The sequence below is a fragment of the Salvelinus alpinus genome, chromosome 21, assembly GCF_045679555.1.
Source record: "Salvelinus alpinus chromosome 21, SLU_Salpinus.1, whole genome shotgun sequence".
NCBI classification, from domain to species: Eukaryota; Metazoa; Chordata; class Actinopteri; order Salmoniformes; family Salmonidae; genus Salvelinus; species Salvelinus alpinus.
In genome coordinates, this window is record NC_092106.1 from 22,756,501 (window position 1) to 22,772,837 (window position 16,337).

At 44.2% G+C, this 16,337-nt stretch overlaps 1 protein-coding gene across 2 annotated transcripts in view; it reads left to right on the top strand.

The window, feature by feature from the left end:
* LOC139548068 (2-(3-amino-3-carboxypropyl)histidine synthase subunit 1-like) overlaps positions 1-16,337 on the top strand; it is a 105,500-nt gene that overhangs the window by 2,344 nt on the left and 86,819 nt on the right. The gene's annotated exons all lie outside the window — the stretch shown is intronic.

The following is a 16,337-nucleotide window of genomic DNA, read 5'->3' on the forward strand; positions in this document are numbered from 1 at the left end:
ATGAGGGGTTGTGATGTTGATGAGGGGTTGTGATGTTGATGAGGGGTTGTGATGTTGATGAGGGGTTGTGATGTTGATGAGGGGTTATTGGGTTGTGATGTTGATGAGGGGTTATTGGGTTGTGATGTTGATGAGGGGTTATTGGGTTGTGATGTTGATGAGGGGTTATTGGGTTGTGATGTTGATGAGGTGTTATTGGGTTGTGATGTTGATGAGGGATGAGGTGTTATTGGGTTGTGATGGTGATGAGGTGTTATTGGGTTGTGATGTTGATGAGGGATGAGGTGTTATTGGGTTGTGATGTTGATGAGGGTTTATTGGGTTGTATTGGTGATGAGGTGTTGTTGGGTTGTGATGTTGTTGGGTTGTGATGTTGATGAGGGGTTATTGGGTTGTGATGAGGTGTTGTTGGGTTGTGATGTTGTTGGGTTGTGATGTTGATGAGGGGTTATTGGGTTGTGATGTTGATGAGGGGTTATTGGGCTGTGATGTTGATGAGGGGTTATTGGGTTGTGATGGTGATGAGGGGTTATTGGGTTGTGATGGTGATGCGGGGTTATTGGGTTGTGATGGTGATGAGGAGTTATTGGGTTGTGATGGTGATGAGGGGTTATTGGGTTGTGATGGTGATGAGGGGTTATTGGGTTGTGATGGTGATGAGGGGTTATTGGGTTGTGATGTTGATGAGGGGTTATTGGGTTGTGATGTTGATGAGGGGTTATTGGGTTGTGGTGTTGATGAGGGTTTGTGATGTTGATGAGGGGTTGTGATGTTGATGAGGGGTTGTGATGTTGATGAGGGGTTATTGGGTTGTGATGTTGATGAGGTGTTATTGGCTTGTGAATGTTGATGAGGGGTTATTGGCTTGTGATGTTGATGAGGTGTTATTGGCTTGTGATGTTGATGAGGTGTTATTGGGTTGTGATGTTGATGAGGGGTTATTGGGTTGTGATGTTGATGAGGGGCTGTGATGTTGATGAGGGGTTATTGGGTTGTGATGTTGATGAGGGGTTATTGGGTTGTGATGTTGATGAGGTGTTATTGGGTTGTGATGTTGATGAGGTGTTATTGGGTTCTGATGTTGATGAGGGATGAGGTGTTATTGGGTTGCGATGTTGATGAGGGATGAGAGGTTATTGGGTTGTGATGTTGATGAGGTGTTGTTGGGTTGTGATGTTGATGAGGGGTTATTGGGTTGTGATGAGGTGTTATTGGGTTGTATTGGTGATGAGGTGTTGTTGGGTTGTGATGGTGATGAAGGGTTGTTGGGTTGTGATGTTGATGAAGGGTTATTGGGTTGTGATGAGGTGTTATTGGGTTGTATTGGTGATGAGGTGTTATTGGGTTGTGATGTTGATGAGGTGTTGTTGGGTTGTGATGTTGATGAGGTGTTATTGGGTTGTGATGTTGATGAAGGGTTGTTGGGTTGTGATGTTGATGAGGGGTTATTGGGTTGTGATGTTGATGAGGGGTTATTGGGTTGTGATGGTGATGAGGGGTTATTGGGTTTTGATGGTGACGAGGTGTTATTCGGTTGTGATGGTGATGAGGTGTTATTGGGTTGTGATGGTGATGAGGGGTTATTGGGTTGTGATGGTGATGAGGGGTTATTGGGTTGTGATGTTGATGAGGGGTTATTGGGTTGCGATGTTGATGAGGGGTTATTGGGTTGCGATGTTGATGAGGGGTTATTGGGTTGTGATGTTGATGAGGGGTTGTGATGTTGATGAGGTGTTATTGGCTTGTGAATGTTGATGAGGGGTTATTGGCTTGTGATGTTGATGAGGGATGAGGGGTTATTGGCTTGTGATGTTGATGAGGTGTTATTTGGTTGTGATGTTGATGAGGTGTTATTGGGTTGTGATGTTGATGAGGGGTTATTGGGTTGTGATGTTGATGAGGGGCTGTGATGTTGATGAGGGGTTATTGGGTTGTGATGTTGATGAGGTGTTATTGGGTTGTGATGTTGATGAGGGATGAGGTGTTATTGGGTTGCGATGTTGATGAGGGATGAGGTGTTATTGGGTTGTGATGGGGTGTTGTTGGGTTGTGATCTTGATGAAGGGTTGTTGGGTTGTGATGTTGATGAGGGGTTATTTGGTTGTGATGATGATGAGGGTTGAATTGTTATTGGGTTGTGATGGTGATGAGGGGTTATTGGGTTGTGATGGTGATGAGGTGTTATTGGGTTGTGATGGTGTTGAGGTGTTATTGGGTTGTGATGTTGATGAGGTGTTATTGGGTTGTGATGTTGATGAGGTGTTATTGGGTTGTGATGTTGATGAGGTGTTATTGGGTTGTGATGGTGATGAGGTGTTATTGGGTTGTGATGGTAATGAGGGGTTATTGGGTTGTGATGATGATGTGTTATTGGGTTGTGATGGTGATGAGGTGTTATTGGGTTGTGATGGTGATGAGGTGTTATTGGGTTGTGATGTTGATGAGGTGTTATTGGGTCGTGATGTTGATGAGGGATGAGGTGTTATTGGGTCGTGATGTTGATGAGGGATGAGGTGTTATTGGGTTGTGATGTTGATGAGGGGTTATTGGGTTGTATTGGTGATGAGGTGTTATTGGGTTGTGATGAGGTGTTATTGGGTTGTGATGAGGTGTTATTGGGTTGTGATGTTGATGAGGGGTTATTGGGTTGTGATGTTGATGAAGGGTTGTTGGGTTGTGATGTTGATGAGGGGTTATTGGGTTGTGATGATGATGAGGGGTTATTGGGTTGTGATGTTGAGGGTTGAGGTGTTGTTGGGTTGTGATGTTGAGGGATGAGGTGTTGTTGGGTTGTGATGTTGAGGGATGAGGTGTTGTGATGTTGATGGGTTATTGGGTTGTTTTTTTATGTATTTTTATTTAACCTTTATTTAACCAGGAAGGGCTCATTGAGATTTAAAATCTATTTTTCAAGAGCGTCCTGGCCAAGATACTAGAGAAGGCCAGCCAACCCTGGTAGACAAAGTGCAGTGGTGCGTAAGGGTTTTGCAGTTTAAAATAAATCTCAAAGTGCCATGGTAAAGAGTGTCAATTGATCTCAAACACTGAGCGGAAGCATTCATATATATAAAATATCCCCATAGTCTAGTAAAGGCATAAATGTAGCTGATACTAGCCTCCTTCTGGCTTCAAAAGAAAAACATGCCTTATTCCTAAAATAAAATCCCAATTTCAGCTTCAACTTTTTTGTAAGTTGTTGAATATGCAAAATAAAAGAGAGGCCGTCATCAATTAGAATTCCAAGATATTTATATGAGCTTACAACCTCAATCTCCTTGCGTTGACAGGTAGTAATAGGTGAAAGGTTCAGAGGTCTATTTCTTGCTTTAGAAAACACCATTAGTTTAGTTTATTCAGTATTGAGGATAAGCTTCAATTGACACAAGGTATGTTGAACAGTATAACAAGCAGTATGCAAGTTCTGGAAAGCTTTTGTAAGAGACGAGGCACAACAGTAAATAACAGTATCATCAGCATAAAAATGAAGTTGTGCATTTTGGACATTTTTGTCTAAATCATTTATATAAATAGTGAATAAGAGAGGACCAAGTACAGAGCCTTGGGGCACACCATTTAAGGACAGACAATTTAACAGACATAAGCCCATCAAATTGAGTGCACTGAGTTCTATCAGACAGATAGTTAGCAAACCATGCAACTGCATGCTCTGAAAGACCTACAATCAACAATCTCTGCCTTAGTATAGCATGATCAACTGTATCAAAAGCCTGACAGAGATCAATAAAAAGTGAGACACAGTGCTGTGTTGTGATGTTGAGGTGTTATTGGGTTGTGCTGGTGATGAGGTGTTATTGGGTTGTGATGTTGATGAGGGGTTATTGGGTTGTGATGAGGTGTTGTTGGGTTGTGATCTTGATGAGGGGTTATTGGGTTGTGATGAGGTGTTATTGGGTTGTGATGTTGATGAGGGGTTATTGGGTTGTGATGGGGTGTTGTTGGGTTGTGATCTTGATGAAGGGTTATTGGGTTGTGGTGATGATGAGGGTTGAAGTGTTATTGGGTTGTGATGGTGATGAGGGGTTATTGGGTTGTGATGGTGATGGTGATGAGGGGTTATTGGGTTGTGATGGTGATGAGGTGTTATTGGGTTGTGATGTGGGTGGGGTGGTGTTGAAGTGTTATTGGGTTGTGATGTTGATGAGGGGGGGGTTATTGGGTTGTGATGTTGATGAGAGGGGGTTATTGGGTTGTAATGGTGATGAGAGGGGGTTATTTGGTTGTGATGTTGATGAGGGGGTTATTTGGTTGTGATGTTGATGAGAGGGGGTTATTGGGTTGTGATGTTGATGAGGGGCTGTGATGTTGATGAGGGGTTATTGGGTTGTGATGTTGATGAGGTGTTATTGGGTTGTGATGTTGATGAGGTGTTATTGGGTTGTGATGTTGATGAGGGATGAGGTGTTATTGGGTTGCGATGTTGATGAGGGATGAGGTGTTATTGGGTTGTGATGGGGTGTTGTTGGGTTGTGATCTTGATGAAGGGTTGTTGGGTTGTGATGTTGATGAGGGGTTATTTGGTTGTGATGATGATGAGGGTTGAAGTGTTATTGGGTTGTGATGGTGATGAGGGGTTATTGGGTTGTGATGGTGATGAGGTGTTATTGGGTTGTGATGGTGTTGAGGTGTTATTGGGTTGTGATGTTGATGAGGTGTTATTGGGTTGTGATGTTGATGAGGTGTTATTGGGTTGTGATGTTGATGAGGTGTTATTGGGTTGTGATGGTGATGAGGTGTTATTGGGTTGTGATGGTAATGAGGGGTTATTGGGTTGTGATGATGATGTGTTATTGGGTTGTGATGGTGATGAGGTGTTATTGGGTTGTGATGGTGATGAGGTGTTATTGGGTTGTGATGTTGATGAGGTGTTATTGGGTCGTGATGTTGATGAGGGATGAGGTGTTATTGGGTCGTGATGTTGATGAGGGATGAGGTGTTATTGGGTTGTGATGTTGATGAGGGGTTATTCGGTTGTATTGGTGATGAGGTGTTATTGGGTTGTGATGAGGTGTTATTGGGTTGTGATGAGGTGTTATTGGGTTGTGATGTTGATGAGGGGTTATTGGGTTGTGATGTTGATGAAGGGTTGTTGGGTTGTGATGTTGATGAGGGGTTATTGGGTTGTGATGGTGATGAGAGGTTATTGGGTTGTGATGATGATGAGGGGTTATTGGGTTGTGATGTTGAGGGTTGAGGTGTTGTTGGGTTGTGATGTTGAGGGATGAGGTGTTGTTGGGTTGTGATGTTGAGGGATGAGGTGTTGTGATGTTGATGGGTTATTGGGTTGTTTTTTTATGTATTTTTATTTAACCTTTATTTAACCAGGAAGGGCTCATTGAGATTTAAAATCTATTTTTCAAGAGCGTCCTGGCCAAGATACTAGAGAAGGCCAGCCAACCCTGGTAGACAAAGTGCAGTGGTGCGTAAGGGTTTTGCAGTTTAAAATAAATCTCAAAGTGCCATGGTAAAGAGTGTCAATTGATCTCAAACACTGAGCGGAAGCATTCATATATATAAAATATCCCCATAGTCTAGTAAAGGCATAAATGTAGCTGATACTAGCCTCCTTCTGGCTTCAAAAGAAAAACATGCCTTATTCCTAAAATAAAATCCCAATTTCAGCTTCAACTTTTTTGTAAGTTGTTGAATATGCAAAATAAAAGAGAGGCCGTCATCAATTAGAATTCCAAGATATTTATATGAGCTTACAACCTCAATCTCCTTGCGTTGACAGGTAGTAATAGGTGAAAGGTTCAGAGGTCTATTTCTTGCTTTAGAAAACACCATTAGTTTAGTTTATTCAGTATTGAGGATAAGCTTCAATTGACACAAGGTATGTTGAACAGTATAACAAGCAGTATGCAAGTTCTGGAAAGCTTTTGTAAGAGACGAGGCACAACAGTAAATAACAGTATCATCAGCATAAAAATGAAGTTGTGCATTTTGGACATTTTTGTCTAAATCATTTATATAAATAGTGAATAAGAGAGGACCAAGTACAGAGCCTTGGGGCACACCATTTAAGGACAGACAATTTAACAGACATAAGCCCATCAAATTGAGTGCACTGAGTTCTATCAGACAGATAGTTAGCAAACCATGCAACTGCATGCTCTGAAAGACCTACAATCAACAATCTCTGCCTTAGTATAGCATGATCAACTGTATCAAAAGCCTGACAGAGATCAATAAAAAGTGAGACACAGTGCTGTGTTGTGATGTTGAGGTGTTATTGGGTTGTGCTGGTGATGAGGTGTTATTGGGTTGTGATGTTGATGAGGGGTTATTGGGTTGTGATGAGGTGTTGTTGGGTTGTGATCTTGATGAGGGGTTATTGGGTTGTGATGAGGTGTTATTGGGTTGTGATGTTGATGAGGGGTTATTGGGTTGTGATGGGGTGTTGTTGGGTTGTGATCTTGATGAAGGGTTATTGGGTTGTGGTGATGATGAGGGTTGAAGTGTTATTGGGTTGTGATGGTGATGAGGGGTTATTGGGTTGTGATGGTGATGGTGATGAGGGGTTATTGGGTTGTGATGGTGATGAGGTGTTATTGGGTTGTGATGTGGGTGGGGTGGTGTTGAAGTGTTATTGGGTTGTGATGTTGATGAGGGGGGGGTTATTGGGTTGTGATGTTGATGAGAGGGGGTTATTGGGTTGTAATGGTGATGAGAGGGGGTTATTTGGTTGTGATGTTGATGAGGGGGTTATTTGGTTGTGATGTTGATGAGAGGGGGTTATTGGGTTGTGATGGTGATGAGAGGGGGTTATTGGGTTGTGATGGTGATGAGCGGGGGTTATTGGGTTGTAATGGTGATGAGAGGGGGTTATTGGGTTGTGATGGTGATGAGCGGGGGTTATTGGGTTGTAATGGTGATGAGAGGGGGTTATTGGGTTGTGATATGGGGTGAGGGACCCCACTTTCACCACTGCAGCTTGTGAGTTACTCCCTCTCACTCTGAGTCCCTGCATTCCCACTGCACAGTGCACTCACACAGGTCACAGTGATGGCATTCCCATCTGACAATCACACATGGAGTGCTAGAATGGAGGGGAAGGGGGAAAGAGGGAGCGATTTAAGAAAACGGCAGCATTCAATCTATTAGTATGGTGTGAAACATGCTAACTTAATTAAAGACACGTGGGAGTAATCCACTTAACGCTGCCAAAAATCTGAAGTCAAATATCCACCCGGGTGGTCCTGAAAGAGCCATGCCAAAACGCTGATCCCCTGTTGATGGAAATGACAGCCAACAACAAGTGTTGTATACTGTAAAGGGGGTTTACAGTCTAGCTAAGTAACAGGTGTTTGGTGTGCAGGGAGAATGGGGTGGTCTATGACTGGTCCCCATGGTCGGGGTGAGATGAGCTTTGGTGTGACTCAGTCTGCCTGTCTCTCTGACTGCCTCCCCAATGGCCCCCTATTCCCTATACAGTGCACTACTTCTGATCAGAGCCCTATAGGCACTATTGGGGATAGGTGGCATTTAGGATTCAGCCTCTGTCTGTTCTGTGTTGGTTTCATTAGAGAGCTTTCTCTCTCTGGGCTTGCAGGGCCAAAGATCACCTTATCGACTCTGTTGCACTCTACCCCTCTCTCTCTCCCTCCATCTCCCTCTGAGTCCATCTGTTTCTGCCTGGGCTTTGAACCCCTTTCACTCAGCCTCTCTCGTTCATTCTCAGTTGAATTGGCCTCTTTGTTTTGGTCTTTTCACTTCCTGTTGGAATGGAATGAAATTAAGCAAGCAAACACCATTGTTTTACTGCCTAGCCTCAATTGTTGAGTAGAAACAGAAGCAACAGCTAAGTTAGCATACCTTTGTTTCTGGAGAGTTACCATAGCTCCTAAGAAACGTCAGATATTTCAGATTTAACTTTGATAATTTCAGACTATTTTCATGGTCTGAAAATGAACAGAATTCAGACCCTTTGCTATGAGACTCGAAATTGAGCTCCGGTGCAACCTAATTCCATTGAACATCCTTGAGATGTTTCTACAACTTGGTAAATTCAATTGATTGGACATGATTTGGAAAGGAACACACCTGTCTATATAAGGTCCCACAGTTGACAGTGCATGTCAGAGCAAAAACCAAACCATGAGGTCGAAGGAGTTGTCCATAGAGCTCCGAGATAGGATTGTGTTGAGGCACAGATCTGGGGAAGGGTAGGTACAAAAACATTTCTGCAGCATTGAAGGTCCCCAAGAACATATTGGCCTCCATCATTATTAAATTGAAGAAGTTTGGAGCCACCAAAACTCTTCCTAGAGCTGGCTGCCTGGCCAAACTGAGCAATCAGGGGAGAAGGCCCTTGGTCAGGAAGATGACCAAGAACCCGATGGTCACTCTGACACAGTTCCTCTGTGTAGGCTCAGAGAACCTTCCTGAAGGACAACCATCTCCGCAGCACTCTACCAATCAGGCCTTTATGGTAGAGTGGCCAGAAGGAATCCACTCCTCAGTAAAAGGCACATAACAGCCCACTTGGAGTTTGCCAAAAGGCACCCAAAGGGCTCTGACCATGAGAAACAAGATTCTCTGGTCTGATGAAACCAATTTTGAACTCTTTGGCCTGAATGCCAAGCGTCACGTCTGGATGAAACCTGGCCCCATCCCTACGGTGAAGCATGGTGGTGGCAGCATCATGCTGTGGGGATGCTGTAACGTAACACAATGTGCGGAAAGTCAAGGGATCTGATTTCTTTCCGAATGCACTGTAGGACATTTTGCAGGAGCAACATCATGTTGGACATCAGGTAGCCTATTGGTTAGAGCGTTGGGCCAGTAACCGAAAGGTTGTTAGCTAGAATCCCTGAGCCAACAAGGTGAAAAATCTGTCGATGTGCTCTTGAGCAAGGCACTTAACCCTAATTGCTCCAGGGTTGCCGTTGATAATGGCTGACCCTGGCCGTGACCCCACTCTCAGCTTGTCTCGGGGGGAGTTGGGATATGCAAAAAAACACTTTTCCAATGAAATAGGACAAATATTAACAGCAACCAAATTATAATATTACATCCGTTATTGTTAAATAATACAGCCATTGTTTAACTGATCGCATTCTTTATCATACCTCAATTCCTCTCTGTTGTCCTTGTTTTTCATCTAGGTTTTTCCTGTGTGCTAAATTTCCGTGCCTGCAATCGTCTCTTTCTCACGACAGTTGTTCATCCTTGCACACTGAATTGTACCTGTGAAAGTGGAAGGCAGGAAACAGAGGCAGGGCAAAGTGAACAGAGAGAACAAACAACCTTGTTTGTCTGGAGGAACCATGAAAATGTTTCCCTCAGGGCTGCGAAACAAACACAGAGAACTGTTTCTCTCAGAAGAGACACAACAGCATCGCAAATAATCAAAAGGTTAGCAGTAGCACTCGCAGAGACTCATGATTTCCCTCTGGTCTTCTCAAATCAAATCAAATCAAATTTTATTAGTCACATACACATGGTTAGCAGATGTTAATGCGAGTGTAGCGAAATGCTTGTGCTTCTAGTTCCGACAATGCAGTAATAACCAACAAGTAATCTAACCTAACAATTCCACAACTACTACCTTACACACACACACAAGTGTAAAGGGATAAAGAATATGTACATAAAGATATATGAATGAGTGGTGGTACAGAACGGCATGGCAGATGCAGTAGATGGTATAGAGTACGGTATATACATATGAGATGAGTACTGTAGGGTATGTAAACATAAAGTGGCATAGTTTAAAGTGGCTAGTGGTACATGTATTACATAAAGATGGCAAGATGCAGTAGATGATATAGAGTACAGTATATACATATGAGATGGGTAATGTAGGGTATGTAAACATTATATTAAGTGGCATTGTTTAAAGTGGCTAGTGGTACATTTTTACATAATTTCCATCAATTCCCATTTTTAAAGTGGCTGGAGTTGAGTCAGTATGTTGGCAGCGGCCGCTAAATGTTAGTGGTGGCTGTTTAACAGTCTGATGGCCTTGAGATAGAAGCTGTTTTTCAGTCTCTCGGTCCCTGCTTTGATGCACCTGTACTGACCTCGCCTTCTGGATGATAGCGGGGTGAACAGGCAGTGGCTTGGGTGGTTGTTGTCCTTGATGATCTTTATGGCCTTCCTGTGACATCGGGTGGTGTAGGTGTCCTGGAGGGCAGGTAGTTTGCCCCCGGTGATGCGTTCTGCAGACCTCACTACCCTCTGGAGAGCCTTACGGTTGTGGGCGGAGCAGTTGCCGTACCAGGCGGTGATACAGCCCGACAGGATGCTCTCGATTGTGCATCTGTAGAAGTTTGTGAGTGCTTTTGGTGACAAGCCGAATTTCTTCAGCCTCCTGAGGTTGAAGAGGCGCTGCTGCGCCTTCTTCACAACGCTGTCTGTGTGGGTGGACCAATTCAGTTTGTCCGTGATGTGTACACCGAGGAACTTAAAACTTTCCACCTTCTCCACTACTGACCCGTCGATGTGGATAGGGGGGTGCTCCCTCTGCTGTTTCCTGAAGTCCACAATCATCTCCTTTGTTTTGTTGACGTTGAGTGTGAGGTTATTTTCCTGACACCACACTCCGAGGGCCCTCACCTCCTCCCTGTAGGCCGTCTCGTCGTTGTTGGTAATCAAGCCTACCACTGTAGTGTCGTCCGCAAACTTGATGATTGAGTTGGAGGCGTGCATGGCCACGCAGTCGTGGGTGAACAGGGAGTACAGGAGAGGGCTCAGAACGCACCCTTGTGGGGCCCCAGTGTTGAGGATCAGCGGGGTGGAGATGTTGTTACCTACCCTCACCACCTGGGGGCGGCCCGTCAGGAAGTCCAGGACCCAGTTGCACAGGGCGGGGTCGAGACCCAGGGTCTCGAGCTTGATGACGAGTTTGGAGGGTACTATGGTGTTGAATGCTGAGCTGTAATCGATGAACAGCATTCTCACATGGGTATTCCTCTTGTCCAGATGGGTTAGGGCAGTGTGCAGTGTGGTTGCGATTGCGTCGTCTGTGGACCTATTGGGTCGGTAAGCAAATTGGAGTGGGTCTAGGGTGTCCGGTAGGGTGGAGGTGATATGGTCCTTGACTAGTCTCTCAAAGCACTTCATGATGACGGAAGTGAGTGCTACGGGGCGGTAGTCGTTTAGCTCAGTTACCTTAGCTTTCTTGGGAACAGGAACAATGGTGGCCCTCTTGAAGCATGTGGGAACAGCAGACTGGGATAAGGATTGATTGAATATGTCCGTAAACACACCAGCCAGCTGGTCTGCGCATGCTCTGAGGACGCGGCTGGGAATGCCGTCTGGGCCTGCAGCCTTGCGAGGGTTAACACGTTTAAATGTTTTACTCACCTCGGCTGCAGTGAAGGAGAGCCCGCAGGTTTTGGTAGGGGGCCGTGTCAGTGGCACTGTATTGTCCTCAAAGCGGGCAAAAAAGTTGTTTAGCCTGTCTGGGAGCAAGACATCCTGGTCCGCGACGGGGCTGGTTTTCTTTTTGTAATCCGTGATTGACTGTAGACCCTGCCACATACCTCTTGTGTCTGAGCTGTTGAATTGCGACTCGATTTTGTCTCTGTACTGGGACTTAGCCTGTTTGATTGCCTTGCGGAGAGAATAGCTACACTGTTTGTATTCGGTCATGCTTCCGGTCACCTTGCCCTGGTTAAAAGCAGTGGTTCGCGCTTTCAGTTTCACGCGAATGCTGCCGTCAATCCACGGTTTCTGGTTTGGGAATGTTTTAATCGTTGCTGTGGGTACGACATCGTCAATGCACTTCCTAATGAACTCGCTCACCGAATCAGCATATTCGTCAATATTGTTGTTGGACGCGATGCGGAACATATTCCAATCCGCGTGATCGAAGCAGTCTTGAAGCGTGGATTCAGATTGGTCGGACCAGCGTTGAACAGACCTGAGCGCGGGAGCTTGTTGTTTGAGTTTCTGTTTGTAGGCTGGAATCAACAAAATGGAGTCGTGGTCAGCTTTTCCGAAAGGGGGGCGGGGGAGGGCCTTATATGCGTCGCGGAAATTAGTATAACAATGATCTAGGGTTTTTCCAGCCCTGGTAGCACAATCGATATGCTGATAGAATTTAGGGAGTTTTGTTTTTAGATTAGCCTTGTTAAAATCCCCAGCTACGATGAATGCAGCCTCAGGGTGTGTGGTTTCCAGTTTACAAAGAGTCAGATAAAGTTCGTTCAGGGCCATCGATGTGTCTGCTTGGGGGGGAATATATACGGCTGTGATTATGATTGAAGAGAATTCCCTTGGTAGATAATGCGGTCGACATTTGATTGTGAGGAGTTCTAGATCAGGTGAACAGAATGACTTGAGTTCCTGTGTGTTGTTATGATGATCACACCACTTCTCGTTAATCATAAGGCATACCCCCCCGCCCCTCTTCTTACCGGAAAGATGTTTGTTTCTGTCGGCGCGATGCATGAAGAAACCAGCTGGCTGCACCGACTCCGTTAGCGTCCCTTGAGTTAGCCATGTTTCCGTGAAGCAGAGCACGTTGCAATCCCTGATGTCTCTCTGGAATGCTACCCGTGCTCGGATTTCATCAACCTTATTGTCAAGAGACTGGACATTGGCGAGTAGTATGCTAGGGAGTGGAGCGCGATGTGCCCGTCTCCGAAGCCTGACCACGAGACCGCCTCGTTTGCCCCTTTTTCGGCGTCGCACAGGGTCGCCGGCTGGGATCAGATCCATTGTATTGGGTGGAAGGCAAAACACTGGATCCGTTTCGGGAAAGTCATATTCCTGGTAGGAACGATGATGAGTTGACGTTAATCGTATATTCAGTAGTTCCTCCCGACTGTATGTAATGAAACCTAAGATTACCTGGGGTACCGATGTAAGAAATAACACATAAAAGAACAAAATACTGCATATTTTCCAAGGAACGCGAAGCGAGGCGGCCATCTCTTTTCGGCGCCGGAAGTTTAACGCCTCTGAATTCTTTCCATGTTACATCTACAGAATTCAACAGATGTTTTTTGGGAATGTTTCAGAAAGTGAAGAGTCTGGGAGAAGCTTCATTAGAGCAGACAGACACTAACTGCAGACAGAGGTTGAACTGTTTTCTGCAGCAGCACAGCTCTAAGTGCAGACTGTGTGCCCCACAGTATAGTGTAACCCTAACGACTACGTTGAAGAAGTACAAAATGAAGTGAGCAGACAGATGCACCGTCCAGTCCACACTGGTATAGAACGCTAATACTATTCTAGACACAAGTCAAATCTGAAACAGTACAAATCTCAGTGGAGGGGCCCGGCTAGACAGGACTGGGGACTTGGAAGAGAGCTGGGTTTTTTAGCTCCTCAGCTGACCTTTTTCTCCATTCACTAACTATAACTCCTTGCTGTACCAACTCTCTGTGGACTCCTCCCAGACAGAAACATCCCTTTCTGCCAGCCAGTGCAGCCACAAGTGCAGAGTGTCTCTCGAGCTAAATGTACAGAGTCCTTTTATTTCCCTCTGCACGTGCAAGATGTTTCTCCTTATGACACATGACAGCGACTGTGCACTGGCTGACAGGCTGACACTCAAACCAAACACAGACTATTATATGCACCGGTTGGTACGTGTGTCCGTGTGAGTGGGGGGGTGAATGACAAACACAGATCATATGCACCGGTTGGTACGTGTGTCCGTGTGAGTGGGGGGGTGAATGACAAACACAGATCATATGCACCGGTTGGTACGTGTGTCCGTGTGAGTGGGGGGTGAATGACAAACACACAAGCATTCTTGACATTCGATTTGTGTTAATGCTCCTGTGACATTCATGACTTTTCAGCTCACATGTTTACACACACACACACTGTTAGTGGAATTAAATAATTCCTATAATATACTCATTAATTAAATTCAATCTGTCTATTTATAAGAATTTGTAAGATACTTATTAACATAAAATAGACAGGATACAGTCATATTAAAAGTAGATAATAGTGTTTATTCTCGGAGCAAGCTCCCATTTGATCATAAACACAGACTTATATACAAGATATGACGTCATAGGTTATGAGTCTCATTGCCCTGACAAATAGAAAACAGGTTCAAAAGTTCATTCTAACCTCACAGGGCACTCACATGAAACACCATATAATCATTTATCCTGAAGGCTCACTATAATTGATTACCACTTTAGCAGACAACTCAAGATAATGAAAGACCTAAAAAGTGACCCACAGCCTTATCTAAACATCTCAGGGCTAAGTTGGGTCAGTTCAACCAGAGTTTAATGACCCTTTCTGCTTACTTTATAACCCACAACACAAATCTCTTTTCACCAGGCATGCAGAGTTCAATTTGTTATATTTTTATCTAAATTCAAAAAGGCACTCGCACATCTGAGCAATCTTATTTGCAGGTGCATGGCATCAATTGAACAAGATGTTCAACAAGTTATATTGAACAAGTTATATTTTTATCTAAAGCTAGAATTGGTTTTAACTATTTATTAACAAAATTCCTAACAATACACACACACACACACACACACACACACACACACACACACACACACACACACACACACACACACACACATGCTTCTAAACCCTTGTGCAGCGCCTTTAGCAGTGAGAGCAGATGGAGAGAGAGCTCTTGGTTTCTGTCAGGCAGGGCTGTGGTGAGACTTAGAAACCTTTCTTGGTTAGTAAACTCAGGTAATGACCTGTCTCTGTCTGGCTACATGGTGCACAGTGACCCCTTAACCTTTCATCAGCAAGACACACTCCTCTCCTCCTTCCCTCTCTCCTCCATCCATCACACGTCAGGCACATCCGCGCTTTCGCTCAGTGCGCTTTTTATTTTTCCTAGGCCATCTTTTATTGTTCAGTGTTGCTGTAGAAAACCACTGCAGTATGTGAACATGGGCCTGATGAAATATTTATCAACACTGCAGTATGTGAACATGGGCCTGATGAAATATTTATCAACACTGCAGTATGTGAACATGGGCCTGATGAAATATTTTTCAACACTGCAGTATGTGAACATGGGCCTGATGAAATATTTTTCAACACTGCAGTATGTGAACATGGGCCTGATGAAATATTTATCAACACTGCAGTATGTGAACATGGGCCTGATGAAATATTTATCAACACTGCAGTATGTGAACATGGGCCTGATGAAATATTTTTCAACACTGCAGTATGTGAACATGGGCCTGATGAAATATTTATCAACACTGCAGTATGTGAACATGGGCCTGATGAAATATTTTTCAACACTGCAGTATGTGAACATGGGCCTGATGAAATATTTATCAACACTGCAGTATGTGAACATGGGCCTGATGAAATATTTATCAACACTGCAGTATGTGAACATGGGCCTGATGAAATATTTATCAACACTGCAGTATGTGAACATGGGCCTGATGAAATATTTTTCAACACTGCAGTATGTGAACATGGGCCTGATGAAATATTTATCAACACTGCAGTCTAAGTGTCCATTCACTGTAGTCACATGGTTTATCAAGGTGATGTGTGACAGGGTCTGTCTGACAGTGAAACATTGTCAACACTCTCTTCCTGCTTTATCTAAAGTGAATTGAATCACACCCTCCAGACAGTCCCTCCAGACACTGTGCTGAGCTCCATGAGTCTGCTCGATCCACCCCACTGATCTTAGTATGCGCTGTGAATGGAGAGTGGGTTACCTTTGATGAAGGAATACATTGAAAGTTTTCCTTCAATTACTGCAAATGACATCGAATCAAAGGGGATTTGTGAAGCAGAGTACAGTGGACGAACGGCTTGTATACAAGTATGAAATATCACACTGTGATATGTTCCCATTTCAGTAAAGAAAGGCTAAATGTTAATTCATGCTAAGAACTTTACATAAGTATGCATAGCACAATATGTAACCACGCCAACATGAGGACATCAGTATGTTACCAAGACAACAGCTCTGGATAAGCAATTTGCGCAAGGATGAGGCAAGGACTTGATGTGACTAAGAGTAGCTGTTTCTTCATATCCTATAATCTAGATCTCTACATCAGCAATATTTGTGTTACGTCTGAGACGTCATTATGTTTATTTAATGTTTACATTCAAGATGAACCTAAATCATGCACATTCTCAACAATAAAAGGAAATTGGGTGAGACACTTCATTTTGAGAGAGCATGCCTTTTTTTGAGCATTTTGTCTCTGTAAAGTTGTTGGCATCATTTAAAGAGGTGTGATATTTTGCGTCTCAACTCTGGCAGTGAGTCAACCTCCTGATGAAAGCATTTCCCATTGATTCGTCATAGCTGGTGTCACACTCGGAGAAGTTCCTACCGGAAATACCCGCTGCTCTCAGCCCTTCACATCAGCAGCAGGACCAATCCT